The sequence below is a fragment of the Zootoca vivipara genome, chromosome 1 (assembly GCF_963506605.1).
Source record: "Zootoca vivipara chromosome 1, rZooViv1.1, whole genome shotgun sequence".
NCBI lineage: Eukaryota > Metazoa > Chordata > Lepidosauria > Squamata > Lacertidae > Zootoca > Zootoca vivipara.
In genome coordinates this window covers 9,494,695-9,513,020 of record NC_083276.1, presented here as the reverse complement: position 1 = coordinate 9,513,020, position 18,326 = coordinate 9,494,695, and positions in this window count along the sequence as shown.

Here is an 18,326-nt window from a genome sequence, read left to right as displayed (position 1 = left end):
GAAGAGCAACCCGTTGTTCCCAAAGCCTCATTAAGTACAATACCTCCATTATTCTATGGTTTTTATGTCTAACTAAAGCATCACAAAAGACCAGAAGCCTCATCAGAGAAGCAGTGTGGCATAAAGATTAATGTGCCACCCTAAGATGCGTTAACACCTTTCAACTTACAAGGAAGGAAATTTTGACTACAGTAATTATAATAATGTGATGTATGAAAGTGAGAGCTGGACCATAAAGAAGGCTGATCGCCGAAGAATTTATGCTTTTGAATTATGGTGCTGGAGGAGACTCTTGAGAGTCCCATGGACTGCAAGAAGATCAAACCTATCCATTCTGAAGGAAAACAGCCCTGTGTGCTCACTGGAAGGACAGATCATGAAGCTGAGGCTCTAGTACTTTGGCCACCTCATGAGAAGAGAAGACTCCCTGGAAAAGACCCTGATGTTGGGAAAGATTGAGGGCACTAGGAGAAGGGGACGACAGAGGACGAGATGGTTGGACAGTGTTCTCAAAGCTACAAACATGAGTTTGACCAAACTGCGGGAGGCAGTGCAAGACAGGAGTGCCTGGCGTGCTCTGGTCCATGGGGTCACGAAAAGTCGGATACGACTAAACAACAACAAATTATAATAATAATAATAATTTATTTATTCCCTGGCCATCTGGCTGGGTCTCCCCAGCCACTCTGGGCAGCTCCCAAAAGAATTTTAAAAACATGATAAAACATCAAACATTAAAAACTTCCCTAAACAAGGCTGCCTTCAGATGTCTTAATCTGAAGATGTTGATTTCCTTGACATCTGGTGGGAGGGCATTCCACAGGGAGGGCGCCTCTACCGAGAAGGCCCCCTGCCTGGTTCCCTGCAACCTCATGTCTCGTAGTGAGGAAACCGCCAGAAGGCCCTCGGAGGTGGACCTCAGTGTCCGGGCTGAACTATGGGGGTGGAGATGCTCCTTCAACGGTACTTTCCCCCAGAGGCTCCTGGCGGACAGCCTTTATGCTGGGATGCATTGACTCAGGAGTAAGTCTTGGTGAACTTAATGATGCTTGCTCGCGAGCAGGCATGCGTGAGGCTCGCCCTGCATTTTGACCTGAGCAGGTCCCAACCCCGGGCCAGCTCACGCGAAGAGTTGTGATCCTGTTCAACAGATCACAGCCTAGCAAACCTGATTTAGCACATACTCACAGTGGGACTGATTATGTTTGGCAGTGCTTACCCTGAAATACAGTAATTGCATATATTAGCTATGATTAACTGTACTGCAAACACTTTGATTAACGAAATGGAGATTTAATTCAGTGTGCAGCCTCCGGGTTCTGTACATCAAAGGGCTCCTGCAAGCCCCCTTGGCCTGAGAGGCTGGACTCCCCTGCAATAAGTGGATTGTCAAGCAAGAGAATTATATAAAAAAAAGAGCATTTGTTGGCCCCTCTGTGATGGCCCTCCCTATTAATTTTAGGCAGATGATTTTGCTGTGCTGCTTTGGCTTGCCTGCTAAAAAAGATAAAAACCTGTTTAGGCAAGCCCTGCCCAGACATATGATTTTATCATGTATATTTGTCTTTTTAAAATGTTTATTTAATTTTCATTTTGATGGTTTTGTTATGTCTACTGTTTAAAAGTCTGCTTTGAGCGCTATTTTAAAATGAATATTTTTTTAGGATGGCAGTGCGAACAGTTATCTAGAATCCCCAGACATTGAAGCATGGGAAGTCAAAAAAAATTATGATTTGGCATAATATTTGGCTTAATTGATATGTATGTGTATAATTGGATATAATTGAAATAATTGAATTGTGTTTTAATTGGAAAATTTAATAAAAAGTATTTTTTTAAAAAATAAAATGAATATTTTATGTAAACTGTTTAGGCATTTCATTTTTTAATTAAAGCTGTATGTAAATCCTGCTAGATAAATACCGTATGTTATCTCTCAACAGCTGGCTAGGAGAGTGCAGAGAGCAACACTAAGGATGCATTCTTCTTTGGCGATCCCTCGTAGCCGAGTAAGATTGTCTTCCATAAATATGGTTTTAACAATGTGTCCGTAAGTGACTGTGGAGGCCAATTCTGGATCCACACGTCCTTCCACAGTGGGGGCATTGGTTTCCGGGCGGGAGTTGAACATGGTGTGGATTTGCCAAATGTGCCTTCCTCTTAGGACGTTTCTCTCTTGCGTCCTGAGTTCGAGTGTATTACAAGCCCATGACGCCTTTGGTAAAGGCTGTTCTCCAACTTGCAGGCCAGTGTTTCCCAGTTGTCAGTGTTTATACATTTTTTTTAAGATTTGCCTTGAGAGAGTCTTCAAACCTCTTTTGTTGACCACCAGCATTACGCTTTCCATTTTTAAGTTAGGAATAGAGTAGTTGCTTTGGAAGACGATCATCGGGCATCCAAACAACATGGTCAGTCCTAGTACACAGGGTCTCGCTATTTTTCCACATTCCTAGCCTTAATTAAGTTCTAGCACCCACTGCATACCTTCCAAGTGTCCCTATTTTCCAAGGACAGCCCTGGTATCGTGGAGCTCAGGGAGGAGGCTGAGCTGATCCTTGTGCTGAGTTGTGGCATCGGCGGCAGCGGCAGCTGTGAGGCAGCATTCTGTGGCCTTTCCATGGCTGCTGCCGCTGGCCTCCTCCCTTGGGCAGCCCAAAGCAGCTGCTGGTGAGCGGGTGAGGAGGAGGGGAGGCTGCAGCCACCGAGTCCCACCCCATGGGAGAAGCTGGCTCTGAGGTGCAGGCAGAAGGCAGGGCCACCCTGATCAGGAAAAAAGGGGGAAGAGGAGCTCAAGGAGTCTTTTTAAAAAGAAATGCTTTGTGCATCCCTGGGTGGATCTACATGCAGGGGAAAAAGAACACTATAAATAAGTCAGAAATTAACAAAAGAAAAAAAACACTATGGAAAATCGCTTAGAATTTTCTTTGCTCTCTGGCGCCATCTGGTGTTGCATGTTTATCATGCATTCAAAACGCTGTTTCTTGACTGATGGAGGTGAGTCCCAAGTCTGATCAGGGCCGTCTTAAGCATCCCTGGTGCCGTGGTGCAGCGGATCCTTCCGGCGCCCCCCCCCGTTTCCCAACACAGCGGGCGGGTGGGCTCAGCTGCCGGGCGCTGCTGCACAACAGGCGGGCAGGCACAGCACGGCTGCCGGGCACTGCTGCGCGGCTGCCGGGCGCGGCTGTGCAGCGCCCCCCTTGGCGGGAGGGTGCCCTGGCACCCTGCGTCACCCAGCCTGCCCATAGGGCCGGCCCTGAGTCTGATCTTGACCCGTTCTGGAATTTATTTATTGGTGCGTGCTTTTCTTTTTGCAAATCTACCAAAGAATAAAATAAAAGTGGGATTAAAAGGTTTTTCCAGGACAGCGGAGGGCCTGTGTCCAGTTGGTGTGGTGCTCATGACACTTGCCCTTCTTTTGATAGGAAATGCTCTGCGTGGGGGGGGGCACAAAAAAATGGGAGACTGAGGAGGGCCAGTTGAGGGGAGTCCCTATTGTCATCTGAGGAATGTTGGAGGGTACGCCACTGGCCGCAGGAATTTAAGGGTGTCTAGCCCCCACAACTCATAACTGCATTATCCCCCTGTGAGTTCCATTATTACTGAGAATAAAGGTTCCATATAGGCTCAGACGAGCCAGACATTTGTTTACACTGGTGGCAGTGGGAGACCGTACGCCTCAATATTTGTATAAGAAATAAAACCCTGCCCTATATTGAGGGTGGTGTCGTGGTCATCCAAACTCTGCCCTTTTGATACGTTGAGTTTATGAGAGAACTTTTGAAGGGGGCCCATTGGCCAAACCCTTGGATACCCGCAATCCAAATTATTACGTGTTCCCCCACCTTTTCATGTGGGAATAATGAACCAAAAGGGAAACAAAGCTGCTGGCCCCCCTGAGAAGAAGAAAAAAGCACAGAATAAAGTTGACAAATGAATTAGCTGGAGACCTGAATGGAAGACATGTAGCATGGCTGTCAGCAAAAAGCAGGAGCAAGTCTCGAAGCCCTCTTCAAAGGAAGGGAGAAAGGAGAGCATCAATCATAGCTGCCAAGTTATCCCTTTTTTTAAGGGAAATTCCCTTATGCTGAATAGGCTTCCTCGTGAGAAAAGGGAAAACTTGGCAGCTATGGCATGAATGAGAAGCAACGAGAAAAGGCTCTCCCAACAGCAGCTGAGGCCCCACTTGCTACCCATAAATCCTCTCCTTTTGTAATGTTCCAATAACTACCCTTGCGGGTGCTGCTAATTTAAGTAAAACTGCTTAAATTGAGGCCTAGAAGACCAGCGAGATAATAGCGCTTAGTGATGCCTCATTGACCTGGTGTGATATGAGCAGTGCTTAGGGGGCCTGTTTATGGGAACGGTGTTCGCCATGGCAACTATGCGCACCCATGCGCGCACATGGAGAAAGAGCGAATATTTCTCACGTTTGCCTCTTGTCCCCCTTCCTCTCAGGGAGGCCTCCAAGGGATCGTCCCACCTCATCCTCAACTCTGAGGGGCAGGGCAGCAGGTGTCAGAAGGGAGAGGTTTTTCATAGAATCATAGAGTTGGAAGAGACCAGAAGGGCCATCCAGTCCAACCCCCTGCCAAGCAGGAAACACCATCAAAGCATTCTTGACATATGGCTGTCAAGCCTCTGCTTAAAGACCTCCAAAGAAGGAGACTCCACCACACTCCTTGGCAGCAAGTTCCACTGCCAAACAGCTCTTACTGTCAGGAAGTTCTTCCTAATGTTTAGGTGGAATCTTCTTTCTTGTAGCTTGAATCCATTGCTCCGTGTCCGCTCTGTGTCATGCAGAGCCACACCAGGTTGAGCAACGATTGGAACTCAGGTCTCATAGAATCCTAGAGCTGAAAGGGATTCTGAAGCTCACCTAGTCCAACCCCACCGCAAGGCAGGCATCCTGTCCCTGGGTGGGTTCAAGCCACCAAGCTTCTGGTTAACAGTCAGACGTGCTGACACCTTCAGAAGTCTCAGAAGCACTTCCCTTTAAGCCGTCAACTGTACAAAGAAAGAGGATGTATCACTGGAAAAAAGAGGATGCGTATTTGCGGAAGAATCACATACCCTGATTTATAATCAATCCCTGCTCGGTTGCCCAACGAGCTTGTGCTTAAGGCATGAGCAAAAGAGGCACAACAAGAAAAAGAGAGAGAAATTTCTGAAATAATTTGTAAAATTGCAGAGTTGGAAGGGACCACGAGGGCCATATATTTGATCCCCCTTGTATGCAGGAATCTTTCACCTAAATGAACCCATGACGCTGTGGTTAAGAGTCTCATGGCCTACCAACTGAGCTATACTACGGTACTACTGCTGCTGCTACTACTAATAATAATAATTTATTATTTATACCCCGCCCATCTGGCTGGGCTTCCCCAGCCACTCTGGGCAGATCCCAACAGAACATTAAAAACACTATAAAAGATAAAACTTTTAAGAAGAGCAGAAGAAGAAGAGTTTGGATTTGATCACTACCCGAAGGAGTCTCAAAGTGGCTAACATTCTCCTTTCCCTTCCTCCCCCACAACAAACACTCTGTGATGTGAGTGGGGCTGAGAGACTTCAAAGAAGTGTGACTAGCCCAAAGTCACCCAGCAGCTGCATGTGAAGGAGCGGAGACGCAAACCCGGTTTCCCAGATTACGAGTCTTAACCACTACACCATACTGGCTCTCAGTTTAAAAACTTACCTAAACAGGGCTGCCTTCAGATGTCTTCTAAAAGTCAGACAGTTGTTTATTTCCTTGACAACTGATGGGAGGGCGTTCCACAGGGCAGGTGCCGCTACTGAGAAGGCCCTCTGCCTGGTTCCCTGCAACCTCACTTCTTGCTGGGTGGGAACTGCCAGAAGGCACTCAGAGCTGGACCTCAGTGTCCGGGCAGAACGATGGGGGTGGAGATGCTCCTAGCGTGACTTTTTTTTTTTTAACAAAACCACCACCATGAAAAAACAACAAAACAGATATCTGTTAGGTTTCCTTACACTCCAATCCACACCCTTGTCCCATTATTCCATTCTGTAATGCTTGGCCCACCCCTGGAATATGTGAAGAAATAAGCAAGCACCTCTGAGCATGTACTGAGTGTTTTTCTTTCCCTACCACTATATAGCTGTTGCACACATTTAAGGGTGCCTTCGGAATATGCTTGACACCCGACAAAGAAAAGCAGGTGTAGCTGTGTGGGTGGCTGGAAGAGTCTTATCAGCGCTTTCCCAAGCTGCACAGCAGAAGTGAGTTTCAAGTGGCAAAGTGACTTTGCGGATCACGTGATTCCCCAAACTCCTGTAAACAAAACTTTTCCAGTAGGCTCTGTTCTCCTCGCCTTCAGATGTAGACACACCCTGGACTGGGAGAGCTTGAAACAGTTTTGCATTTCATCTAGATATCAAAGCTCCCGATTCTATCTCTGCACACAGCAGAAGAGTAGCGTTTAAGAGGCAACTCTGACTTTCACCAGCTAAAAAACAAGCAAACAAAATCTGCTTTGAGGTCTGGAAGCGTGAGAAATGAAATCTGATGCTTAGGTATAAATTAAGCCATATCACACATCTTTGGGAAGGTGAGATGAGTTATTTTCTTTATGCCGCTCTTATAATTTTGTGGCATTTAGCCCTTTCCTTCCTTCCTTCCTTCCTTCCTTCCTTCCTTCCTTCCTTCCTTCCTTCCTTCCTTCCTTCCTTCCTTCCTTCCTTGTGCCTTTTAATTGTTTCAGTTATCTTGTAAACAGCCCAGGAAATATGATCAAAGGGCAGTATTAAAAACAAATACATACAATAAATAATACTTTTTGGCACAGTGGATGCCTTTTTGGAAGAGAACTACTCCTACAGGGAATGTCTATGTGGAGGAACCCAAGATTGTTTGAGAAGTACAGGATTTGCCGTTCATGTTTATACAGATAACTTTTGCATTATTTTTTCCTTTATTGTACTATTTTTTCCTGCTGAAGAAAACATTGGAATTCGTTTTATTTTTTTCTACTTACTAATTTTCTACTTATTTTTTTTTAAACCCACACAAAAGAAACCCTGCTTTGTTGGCATCTGTTATTATTATTGCATCTCACGCAGTAGCCCATATTCTTCTTGCTTATCCCTACACATCTCCCCTTCCTCTGTAGTTTCTCTGTGTCAAAATTATGACTGTAAACCCTTTGGGGCAGGGACCATTTAAGAACCGATTGATGGCACCTTATACATGCATACATAAAATACTGGGTGCCCCCCCCTTTCATTAGGTAGCAACCAAAGGTGGAGTTTGGTCTTTCAGTGGCGCCCAGTGGGAGTCAAAAATTTGCCCCCCACCCCCGCTTCTCGCCTCCCATTCTGCACATGCACGGCATCATACTGCGGCAAATCAGGATGAATGGCCAATAGGTTGTCTGCAGGGCATTTTCCCAGCAAGAACTTGCAGAAACTCAGCTCCGGCACTTCTCAGGTGGGCGCCATTGCCCAATGGAGGTGTTCAAATAGCACTGGTGTGGAAGCACTCTCATTCCACACAGTGGCCACAAAAAGCAATTAATGCACAATTTTGAAGTTGGAGTTGAGGATTAAATGACTCTCTGGTGTTATTTCCCACTCAGCTAAAGCCTTTGTGTTTAACAAAAAAAACTGCCAACCTAGCAGTTTGAAAGAACGTCAGAGTTCAAGTAGATAAATAGGTACCGCTACAGCGGGAGCTGGGAAGGTAAACGGTGTTTCCATGTGCTGCTCTGGTTCGCCAGAAGCAGCTTTGTCATGCTGGCCACATGACCTGGAAGCTATATGCCAGCTCCCTTGGCCAATAATGCGAGATGAGCGCGCAACCCCAGAGTCGGTCATGACTGGACCTAATGGTCAGGGGTCCCTTTACCTTTTACCTTTAGTGCAGGTGGAGAACATTTTTCAGGCTGAGGTCCATGGTCCTTTAGCTCAAGGACCGCAATACCTCAAGGACCACCGCTTTCTGGATGAACCCACCCTGAAATCATCTTCTGAGGCGCATTAAATGACAGTATGGATGAGCGTTGTGTTTGTGCTTTAAAGTCGCAACATGCGCATAGGGCAGTGATGGGCAACCTTTTGAGCTTGGTGTGTCAAAAATTGCCAAAAAAACGAGCATAACTCGGGTGGTGTGTCACTTCAAGAAAAAAACCCATAATTTCGTGATATTTATAGTTTAAATAACAAAAATGTATAATTGTTTCCCCTTTAAAAAAGGGAAAAGGGGGTATTAAAGTTTTTTTAATTTTTTTTTTAAAAAGATTTTAAAAGGGGAAAAAATAAGGCAAAACCCAGAGGTTTTTCCCAGTGGGACTCTGGGCTCAGGCCTTCCTCCAACAGGTCTGCCGCTGGGGAGGTGGGCTCGGGTTGGGCCTGTGCCTCCTCGTGGCCCTCTTCAGCCCACCTCTCCCCTCACTTGGCTATGCTTGCTGAACGGCAGGGCAACAGGGAAGGGGTTTCAGCTTACTTGGGTGTCTCTTCCCTCCGTCGGGCACGGCAACGGAGCGAGCGGACCCCTATTCTCCTTTGCCTTGTTTTTCCTTCTTTTCTCCCTCCTTTCCGCGGCAGTAGCGGCAGCGAGACCGGGGCTTCCTTTTTCCTCCTCCGGCCTCCGGAGTGCCTCGAGGCCGTCCATCAGGTTCGTGGGGTGGGGGTGGGGTCCGGACTCCGGCAGCTCCCCAGTTGCTGCACTGGTGGCCCCCAGTTACTGCACTGGTGGTCCGAGCGGTGGCGGTGGTGGTGGCGGTTTTGGTGGCTTGGGAGCCCGTCCAGCAGCTCCTGCAGCGCTGGTCACTTTCAGGAGCTCTGCGGCTCCGTGCCAACTGCCATCTTGCCTCGCTGGAAGTCCACAAGGCTCCCAGAGATGCGTCACCTGCGGCATTCCGCCGCCGGCCGGAAGTGAGGTCTTGGCATGCGGCCATGTGTCACCGAAAATGGCTATGCGTGTCACTGCTGACACATGTGTCATAGGTTCGCCATCACTGGCATAGGGAGAAGCAACATACACACAAAACCCGTTGAGACCACAGGCATCGTGATTGCCAAAGAGACAAGCCACTCCTCAAACTGAAACTTACTGCTATAGGAAGCTTGCTACCCACATTAAACAACAGAATGGGATGTGCCCGTTCTTGGAGTTCAAAGACATATTCCAGCAAGGCAAAAACATTCAAGGAGGGAGCAAGATAGCTCTGGTCAGGGGGGGGGGAGTTAGGGGCAGCGCCTTGGAGAGGGTGGTGAGGGTGCTAGCCTGCTAGCAGTCCTAAGGGCCAAGTACAGGTGAAACTCGGAAAATTAGAATATCGTCGAAAAGTGCATTTATTTCAGTAACGCAACTTAAAAGGTGAAACCAATATGTGAGACAGATGCATGACATGCAAAGCAAGATATGTCAAGCCTTTATTTGTTGTAATTGTAATTATTTGTCATTGGGCTGGTCACTTATAAATGGAATGTAATTAATGAAATGTAATAGCGATGTTTATTTTTGTATTGTTGTAACTATTTGTTTTATTACTGTGGAATTTCCAAAAGGAAACATTTGTAAAAAAAATAAAAGAAAATGAAAAAATAATAAGTTGCATTACTGAAAGAAATGCACTTTTCGACGATATTCTAATTTTCAGAGTTTCACCTGTAGGGGAAGGATCCTGGGAACTGTAGTTTTGCAATTGTAGCAGAGTGCCCAGAGTCCCATTGGACAAAATTATCAGTCCTAATGCAATGGCTTAAATCAGTTTTAAGTCTGTAGTGTTGATGAGGCCTTGATTTTATAGCCGCCTTCCAGGCATGCATCTTCTGATGAGGCAATGCTGTGGCATCGTAACTATAGACTGTAAAAGGATTTGTGGCGGTGTGGCCTGATTCAATAACAACCAGAAAGGAAATGGATGCAGATATCACTTGGAAAGTGAAACAAAGCGATCGGTTGTGGGTTGCCAAATATCAAGTCAACCGATGTAATGTCACCTCTCTTTTCACCCTATACTTAAGAATTATTTGAGAGGCAGACGGGTATTACCGTCTTACGATATGGTTACAGTAAGGCTTTTAAGCCCATAAAAGAATGAACGAAAAGAATGGAGAGAGGAGCGGAAAGAGAGAAAACAGGCAGGGGGAGCTGGATTCCTGCAAACCTTCTGCTGACCGAGTTCTTTTAGCAGCGCCTTCCGTTTCCTTCCTTGCTGCGTTGCATTTGCAGATCTAAAAGTCACAGCTCTAGCGTTCCCTCCTTGCAATAACCAGACCTCTTCGCACATTACATTTTTAGAGTGACACCATGTGTTGCAAGTGTACGACACATATAGTGTGATTGCGCCAATCGCGTATGTGTAAGCATGTGTATTGTTGTGCAGGGTGGAATGACATTTCCCCTCCCGGGTGTGGGACTGTGGGGGGGGGGGGGTGCCAGAGAATTCAACCCAGCCAGCTGCTGAAAGAAAATGTGCAGAGGACTGTGGCGTTGTGCAATCTACTCACACCCCATACAAACACTGCTACTGGATGCAAGGGTTGCCAAAAGACCCTCTATTGCCTAGGGCGGAGCAGCAAACCTGTGTGTCAACCCTCCCCCCCTTCAGGATGCATAATACTCAAGGCCAGTCAAGTTATTTGGCACCTGACAATCCCACAGGCACCTCTCCCCCTCTCAATAAAGTAAAACATTAAAGAAACAACAATGAGCTTAGCTTTCATGACACCTCCGATTTGCCGCCTGAGGCACCCCGATTGCTGTTTAGTGTTAGGGCCGGCCCTATTCAGACACACTTCTGCCAATGCTTCCAGCCTAAAGTGTGAAGGAGCCCTTCACGTTTTGGGAACCCCCAGTTGGGCCAGAATCATCGTGGTGGGGATGACGACTCGCAGAGAGACTCTTCACATAACCAGCCAAACACAGGTCGGCTTGGCAGGTGTAGACTGTGTGTTCACACGTAGGCCCTTCACATGTTCTTGCACTGTGTTGCAACGGTGTTGGAGGAGTCATTTGAACCTTATGTGAGATGCAAACATGAGTTATATTGCAAGACCTTGATCTCTGCTGATTCTAGGTTCCATTCACACAACGTGCTGAAAGGTCTATGATGCCAGTGCTTTCCCCCCAAGAATTATGGAAGCTGAGAGTTTGTTAAGGGGGTTGAGAGTTTGTTAAGGAGACCCCTATACCCATCGCAGGGCTACAGTTCTCAGGGTGGTATAGCAGTATATCCAGGCTAGGGCTATTTTTCAGCCAGAACTCGACGGCACTCTGTTAGGCCAGCTCTCAGGTGGGCACCATTGCCATTACAAGAGAACAACGGAGGCATTAATAGTGAGTTCCAGCACCTCTTTTTCCTCTTCCCAGGGAATTCAGGGAATTGCAGCTCTCTTTGGGGAATTTGCTAACTACTCTTAGCACCCATATCAACTAACAGCTCCCAGAATTATTTGGACAGAAGCCATGACTGTTTAAAGTGGCATAATACTGCTTCAAATATCAAGAGGCCAATGTCATTGGCGGAGGGAGCTTGCAATCCTGACCCACTTTCCTGAGAGTAAGCCCCATTGAATTCTGTAGGACATTCTGCCCGTTAGACATGGTTAGGATTGCATAGCAAGTGCAGTTTTCTAAGGGTTAGTCAGTTCTCCTCAAGTAGTTGCAGCATATCAAGAGTCAAAAAAGGTAAAGGACCCCTGGACAGTTAAGTCCAGTCAAAGTGTTATACTGTGTTTGGTGACTATGGGCTTGCAGCGCTCACCTTGCTTTCAGGCCGAGGGAGCCGGCGTTTGTCCACAGACAGCTTTCCGGGTCATGTGGCCAGCATGACATAGCTGCCAAGTTTTCCCTTTTCTCACGAAGAAGCCTATTCAGCATAAGGGAAAATCCCTTTAAAAAAGGGATAACTTGGCAGCTATGCAGCATGACTAAACCGCTTCTGCCGCAACAGAACACCGTGACAGAAACCAGAGCGCATGGAAACTCTGTTTACCTTCCCGCTGGCGTGCTTTCGAACTGCTAGGTTGGCAGGAGCTGAGACAGAGCAATGGGAGCTCACCCCATCATGGGGATTCAAACTGCTGACCTTCTAATCGGCAAGCCCAAGAGGCTCAGTGGTTTAGACCACAGTGCCACCCGTGTCCCTTTATATCAATAGTGACTTCCTTGCCAATAAGATAAGTTAATTGGAAGAAGAAGGAGAACGACTGGGGTGGGGTTGTGAAGTCACCAAGGCACGGTGCTGTTTACAACTGCTCCTCCTTGCTTCCCGCGAAGCAAAAATTAGCCTAGCTTGCTCCAAAATGAAGTCTCGCTCAAATTTTGAACAGCCCCAAGAGGGCTAGGAACTGCAGGATCACAAAGTAGAACTCTGTTTAATTGGTTTAACCTCCATCATCAGTGGGACGCGGGTGGCGCTGTGGCCCAGGGCTTGCCGATCAGAAGGATGGCGGTTCTAACCCCCGCTACGGGGTGAGCTCCTCTTGCTCTGTTCCTGCTCCTGCCCACCTAGCAGTTCGAAAGCAGCCAGTGCAGATAAATAGGTAAACCTACCTCCGGCAGGAAGATAAACAGCATTTCCGTGCGCTGCTCAGGTTCGCCAGAAGCGGCTTAGTCATGCTGGCCACATGACCCAGAAGCTGTATGCTGTCTCCCTTGGCCAGTAAAGCGAGATGAGCACCGCAACCCCAGAGTCGTCCGTAACGGTCTGGGGTCCCTTTACCTTTACCTCCATCATCAGAGTATCCGTTGTTGGTGCCAGGGTATGTGGATTCCAGATTCCCCTAAATTCCCAGGTCTGATAGGTGTTAGAATTTAATCAGCGCTCGGAGAGGTAAAAAGGCTGCCAGGCACTGGATTTAGCAAAGTGTTCAAATACAGGCCAAACCAGCTTCTCATGTTCTGGAAATCGCCTTGGGGGTCAACAATTAATCAAAGATCAAGGGAAGGTAATAGGCCATTAGCAAAGCCAGAGAGCGGAGACTATCAATGGGAATGGCTCCTCCCTCAGCTCTGAGATAGGTAGATGGATTTGCAGCTGGTTGACTGACTGAACCTAAAGAGTGCTCCTTAGTGGTTCTTCATCATTGTGGGGAAAGTGACAAGTGGGGTGACACTTGTCCTGGGTCTGTTGCTGTTCAACGTCTTCATAAACGACTTGCAGGAAGGAACCGAAGTGATGTTCATCCAATTTGCAGGTGACACCAAACTGGGAGAGGTTGCTAACGCAGAAGACAGAATCAGGATTCAAAATGACCGTAACCGATTGGAGAACTGGGTGCAAGCTAACTAAATGAATTTCAATAGGGACAAATGTAAGGTTCTCCACTTAGGCAGGAAAATCCAGGTGCACAAATATAACATCAGCGACACCTGGCTTACTACTGTGCAGAGGAGGGCAACCTCGCAGGGTGATATCTGTCTATGTCCTACTCAGCACTCAACATCTGCTGCCTGGAGTAGCTGTCTCAGATTACCCAACAAAAGGACCTTCTCTCTATCTTTTGACAGCCTTTTTAAAGACCTGATCTTATTGCAGGCTGCAGTATTGTTTCAGCAAAGGTCACGTTACAACTTGATCCTGTGTGTATTTACCTGGAAGTAAGCCCAACTGTGCCCAGTGGGGCTGACTCCCAAGTTAATACAGGCGAGTTTGCAGCTTTAATCCTCTTAACTAAGGGCTTTCCCAAAGGACGTTGAACGCACACAAGATACCAGACTTGTGGGAGGCACCCAGACAGCATTCTTCAAAGAGCTTGCAATGTGGGGATACCCAAGGACTTGCAATCCAAGCTTCTGTTTCTACTGCAAGGGCATGAAATTTCCCTAGCGTTAATGCTGCAGCCATTTGCTTCCTGGACTTGTGAGCAAACCGTGTTTAAATAAATGAGATTTATTCCAAGGAAGCATGCACGGGATTGTGCAGTGCATCGAGCAAATGCCCTGTTCCGCTAACCAGCATATACGTCAGGGCAGATGTTGGGAGCGAGTCAGCCATAACTCACAAAGTGCCAGTGAAGTGAAGTTTGTGTTCAAAGAAACTAATCAGCTCAGGCCTAGCGAGCACAGCAACTCTTTCCAGCAGGTCTAACCCCAATGAGTTGGTTGCAAGGACTGAAGGTCCCTGCCTTCCCACAGCTCTCTAAGTCTCCTCCCCCCCCCTGTACATTCCCAAGCAATCTGAGACTCTGTCGCCTTGCCTGTCTTTGCTTCGCCCTCTTCATACCTCTTTGGGTCTGGGTGATCAGGAAGGACGGGAGCTATTTGCAGCAGGAGGGAGAGACCTCTTGGCTTCTTGACCACCCTGATTCATCTCGACCTCTTGGTCCCCCTCCTCTCCAGCCTCTGATTCTGTCTCTGATTCTGGACCGCTCTCTGCCACAGCTTCTTCCTGCTCACTAAACCCTGTTACCACTTCATCTTCCAACACCTCCTCCTCCCTGTCTGCTCCCTCTCCTCCCTCTGACCATGCATGCTGTCCAACCACCCCTCCCTGGGCTCTGAGCCGTCTTCCCTTGGGGGTTCCCCGACTGGTGCCTCCCACCCCTCCTCCAGCCAGGGCATGACAATATAGTTGCATCAGTGTGTGCAAGATCCCATGATCTACGGACAAGAACTCGTGTCTGTGAGTGCCTGCTTATTTTCCTACATGAATTGCTTCCCACAAATGCCTTGAAGCAATTGCACAATTTAGAAAAGCAGCAGCAAGAACAGTTGCACTATTTCACAAACAATTGCGACAATTAAAAACACATGTACACATAAGTAAAGTTATGTTGTATTTTAGAAGGTGTACACTCCTTGTTTCTTCAGCTTGTAAACCACCTTGGGTATTGTAAGATAGAAAGACGGTATACAAATGAAAAGTGATGTTGATTTTTCTGTGCGAAAACAATGTCAAATCCAATGACAGGCAACAGGCTAGAATAAATATCTCCACTTCAAAGTCTTCTTGAAAAAGGAAGATCTTCTCTGGACATCAAAAAGACAACAGAGGCAGCACCTTTCTGATATGCATTTGTTTGTTTGTTATTGCTTTCATTTAACACAATGTATGATTGTTGTAAAATCTCTAAGTGGTTTACAATTGATATTAAAATTATAATTAAAAATAGTAAAACAGCATTTCAAAATAATTAACAATGTGAGGTAGTAGTGAAACCCATTGATAGAAATGTTTTAAGCAGGTGCTGAAAAGAGCACAGCAAAGCCACCTGCTTGATGTCAATAGGCAGGGAGTTCCACTGTCCTAAAAGATTGTTTTTACAGCCGTGTATTAGGTGGTACGGGGACGCGGGTGGCACTGTGGTCTAAACCACAGAGCCTAAGGCTTGCCAATCAGAAGGTCGGCAGTTCGAATCCCCGCGAGAGGGTGAGCTCCCATTGCTTGGTCCCACCTCCTGCCCACCTAGCAGTTCGAAAGCACCTCAAAGTGCAAGTAGATAAATAGGTACCGCTCCTGCGGGAAGGTAAATGGTGTTTCCATGTGCTGCTCTGGTTCGCCAGAAGTAGCTTAATCATGCTGGCCACATGACCCGGAAGCTGTCTGCGGGCAAACGCCGGCTCCCTCGGCCAGTAAAGCAAGATGAGCGCCACAACCCCAGAGTCGTCCGCGACTGGACCTAATGGTCAGGGGTACCTTTACCTTTACTATTAAGTGGTACAGTGCCAGTTCCACAGATCGAAGCATTTTTTTTGTGAAGAGTGTTATAGAAATATGTTGAATAAACAAACCAGCAAACAAACTTTTAACTAAAGTGAGCCACCAAAGGCAGGGGACTAAGGCTATGTGCACACATTAGTGGCTTGAAAGGCAGCAAGGTGATCTCTCCTTCCAATTTCTCAAACTTCTGTACATGCCAGAGAAGGGGCAGCGATAACTTCGCCAGCTGCCCATTACCTGATTTGTTTCTCTCCAATTCACTGAAGGTGTCATTGGGGCAAGTCACCGGTTGCCTGAAATGCAGGCAGGCTCAGCCTGACCTTGGCTTCCGAGGACGGAAGCTGATTTGAAGGAAAGGGCATCAGACAGGAGAGACAGGATCCAGATGGAACGTGGCTGACGTCATGCGTACTTTGGCTTCAGCCGCCAGATGTGGGAGCGGAATGAAGCTGCAGCAAAGAAAAAGGGCCGGGTGGGCATTTGTTGACTTTTAAAGCGAAAAAACATTGCCGATTGACTGAATTGTAGGCCATCTGAGATATGATTTGTGGATTTGCAAAAAAAAAAAGAAAAGTTGGGGGGGGAGAGGTCCCTAGGTAAGAAGCAATGCCAAATGTTTGCCTTTTCCATATGCAGAAATCGAATATGCAAGTCTGAGAAATAATAGTAATAGTAATTTTATTATTTGCACCCTGTCCACCTGACTGGGTTTCCCCATCCACTCTGGAATGTCAACAGATGCCGAGATGCTAACATTTCCTGCACCTTGCCCTCAGCTACAACTAGGCTGGGCTGCTGGGAGGGAGGCAGACACTATATCCTAGTCATAGCCTTACAACAGCTGGGCAAAGTCCTCAGGCAGTCTCAGGAAATGGAGGTTCACCTTTTAAACTGAAAAAATTCCTTCAGTAGCACCTTAAAGACCAACTAAGTTTTTATTTTGGTATGAGCTTTCGTGTGCATGCACACTTCTTCAGATACAGTGAAAAAGTGAAAAAGTATTTTCACTGTATCTGAAGAAGTGTGCATGCACACGAAAGCTCATACCAAAATAAAAACTTAGTTGGTCTTTAAGGTGCTACTGAAGGAATTTTTTTATTTTACTTCGATCCAGACCAACACGGCTACCTACCTGTAACCAGAACTTTTAAACTGAGGGAGAGAAAGTTTACGCCGTGTTCAAAACCTTTCATATACTGTACACTATTTGTGCATTAAATACACACACACACACACACACACACACACACACACAAACAAACAAACAACAACACACATTACTCCTCAAAACAGCTTATAATTAAAAGCCACACAAAGGTAATTTATAATTACATTAGCATCATTATCATAATTAATAATGTCAGAAGCACCTTTGTTCTGCCAAGCATTTTTACAGAATTCATTTGACTCTGTGTTCATCATTTGTTTGGCATTTCATGATTTTATAATCTTACATTATTTTTAATTATTTTATTGTTCTCCTGGTCTTGTGGGCCACGTTATTTGCTGTCCCTGACTTGTGGAAGGCAGAAACAGGACTGAAGAGGACCTTAACAGACTGGAGAACTAGGCGCAACCTAACAAGATGAATTTCAATAGGGACAAATGTAAAGTTCTGCACTTCGGCAGGAAGAACTACCGTACTACGGTAGATGCACAAATATAGGATGGGGGACACCTGGCTTACTAGCAGTAGGCTACATGTGAAAAGGATACAGGCTTAACAGGAGTCAACAGCATAGCTGCCAAGTTATCCCTTTTTTAAGGGATTTTCCCTTATGCTGAATAGGCTTCCTCGCGAGAAAAGGGAAAACTTGGCAGCGATGGTCAACAGTGTGATGAAGCAGCAAAAAAAGAATCTAACGCTATTCTAGCCTGAATCAACAGAAGTATAGTGTTCAGATCAAGGGAAGTAATAGTAGCTCTCCTTTTTACCTTAATTAAACCACACTTGGAATACTGTGTCCAATTCTGGGCATCACAAGTTGGAAGGTGTGCAGAGGAGGGCAACCAAGATGATCAAGGGTCTGGAAACCAAGCTATATGAGGAACGCTTGAAGGAGCTGGGTATGTTTAGCCTGGAAAAGAGGAGACTGAGAGGAGATAGGACATCCATCTTCAAATATCTGAAGGGCTGTCACATGGAAGATGGAGCAAGCTTGTTTTCTCCTGCTCTGGAGGGTAGGACTCAAACCAATGGCTTCAAGTTGCAAGAACGGAGATTCTGACTAGGCATCCCTGAAGAACTTTATTATGACAGTAAGAGCTGTTGTGGAACAGACTCCCACAAGAGGTGGTGGTGGACTCTCCTTCCTTGGAGGTTTTCAAGCAGAGGTTGGGTGGCCATCTGCCATGCACGTTTTAGCTGAGTTCCCTGCATGGCAGGGGGTTGGACTAGATGACCCTTGGGGGAACCTTCCAACGCTAAGATTCCATGATTCATTCTAGGACCTGGGAGACAATTCCAATGATTATAGGAAACAGCTATTTACCTCTTCCCCACCCCCACACCCCCAAATTAAAAACACTTTAAATTCTATTTTATTTATTTATTTTAAATCTCCCTCAGCCCTCAATCAATCAATGTGATGTGAGGGGGCAGTTTCCAGCTGTGGGGGGAAGCACAAGGAGCTGGCGAAGGGCTTAAGTCCTTCTGCGCATGCGCATACGCGGCAGGCAGGCGCGCCGCCGCCGCCGCCG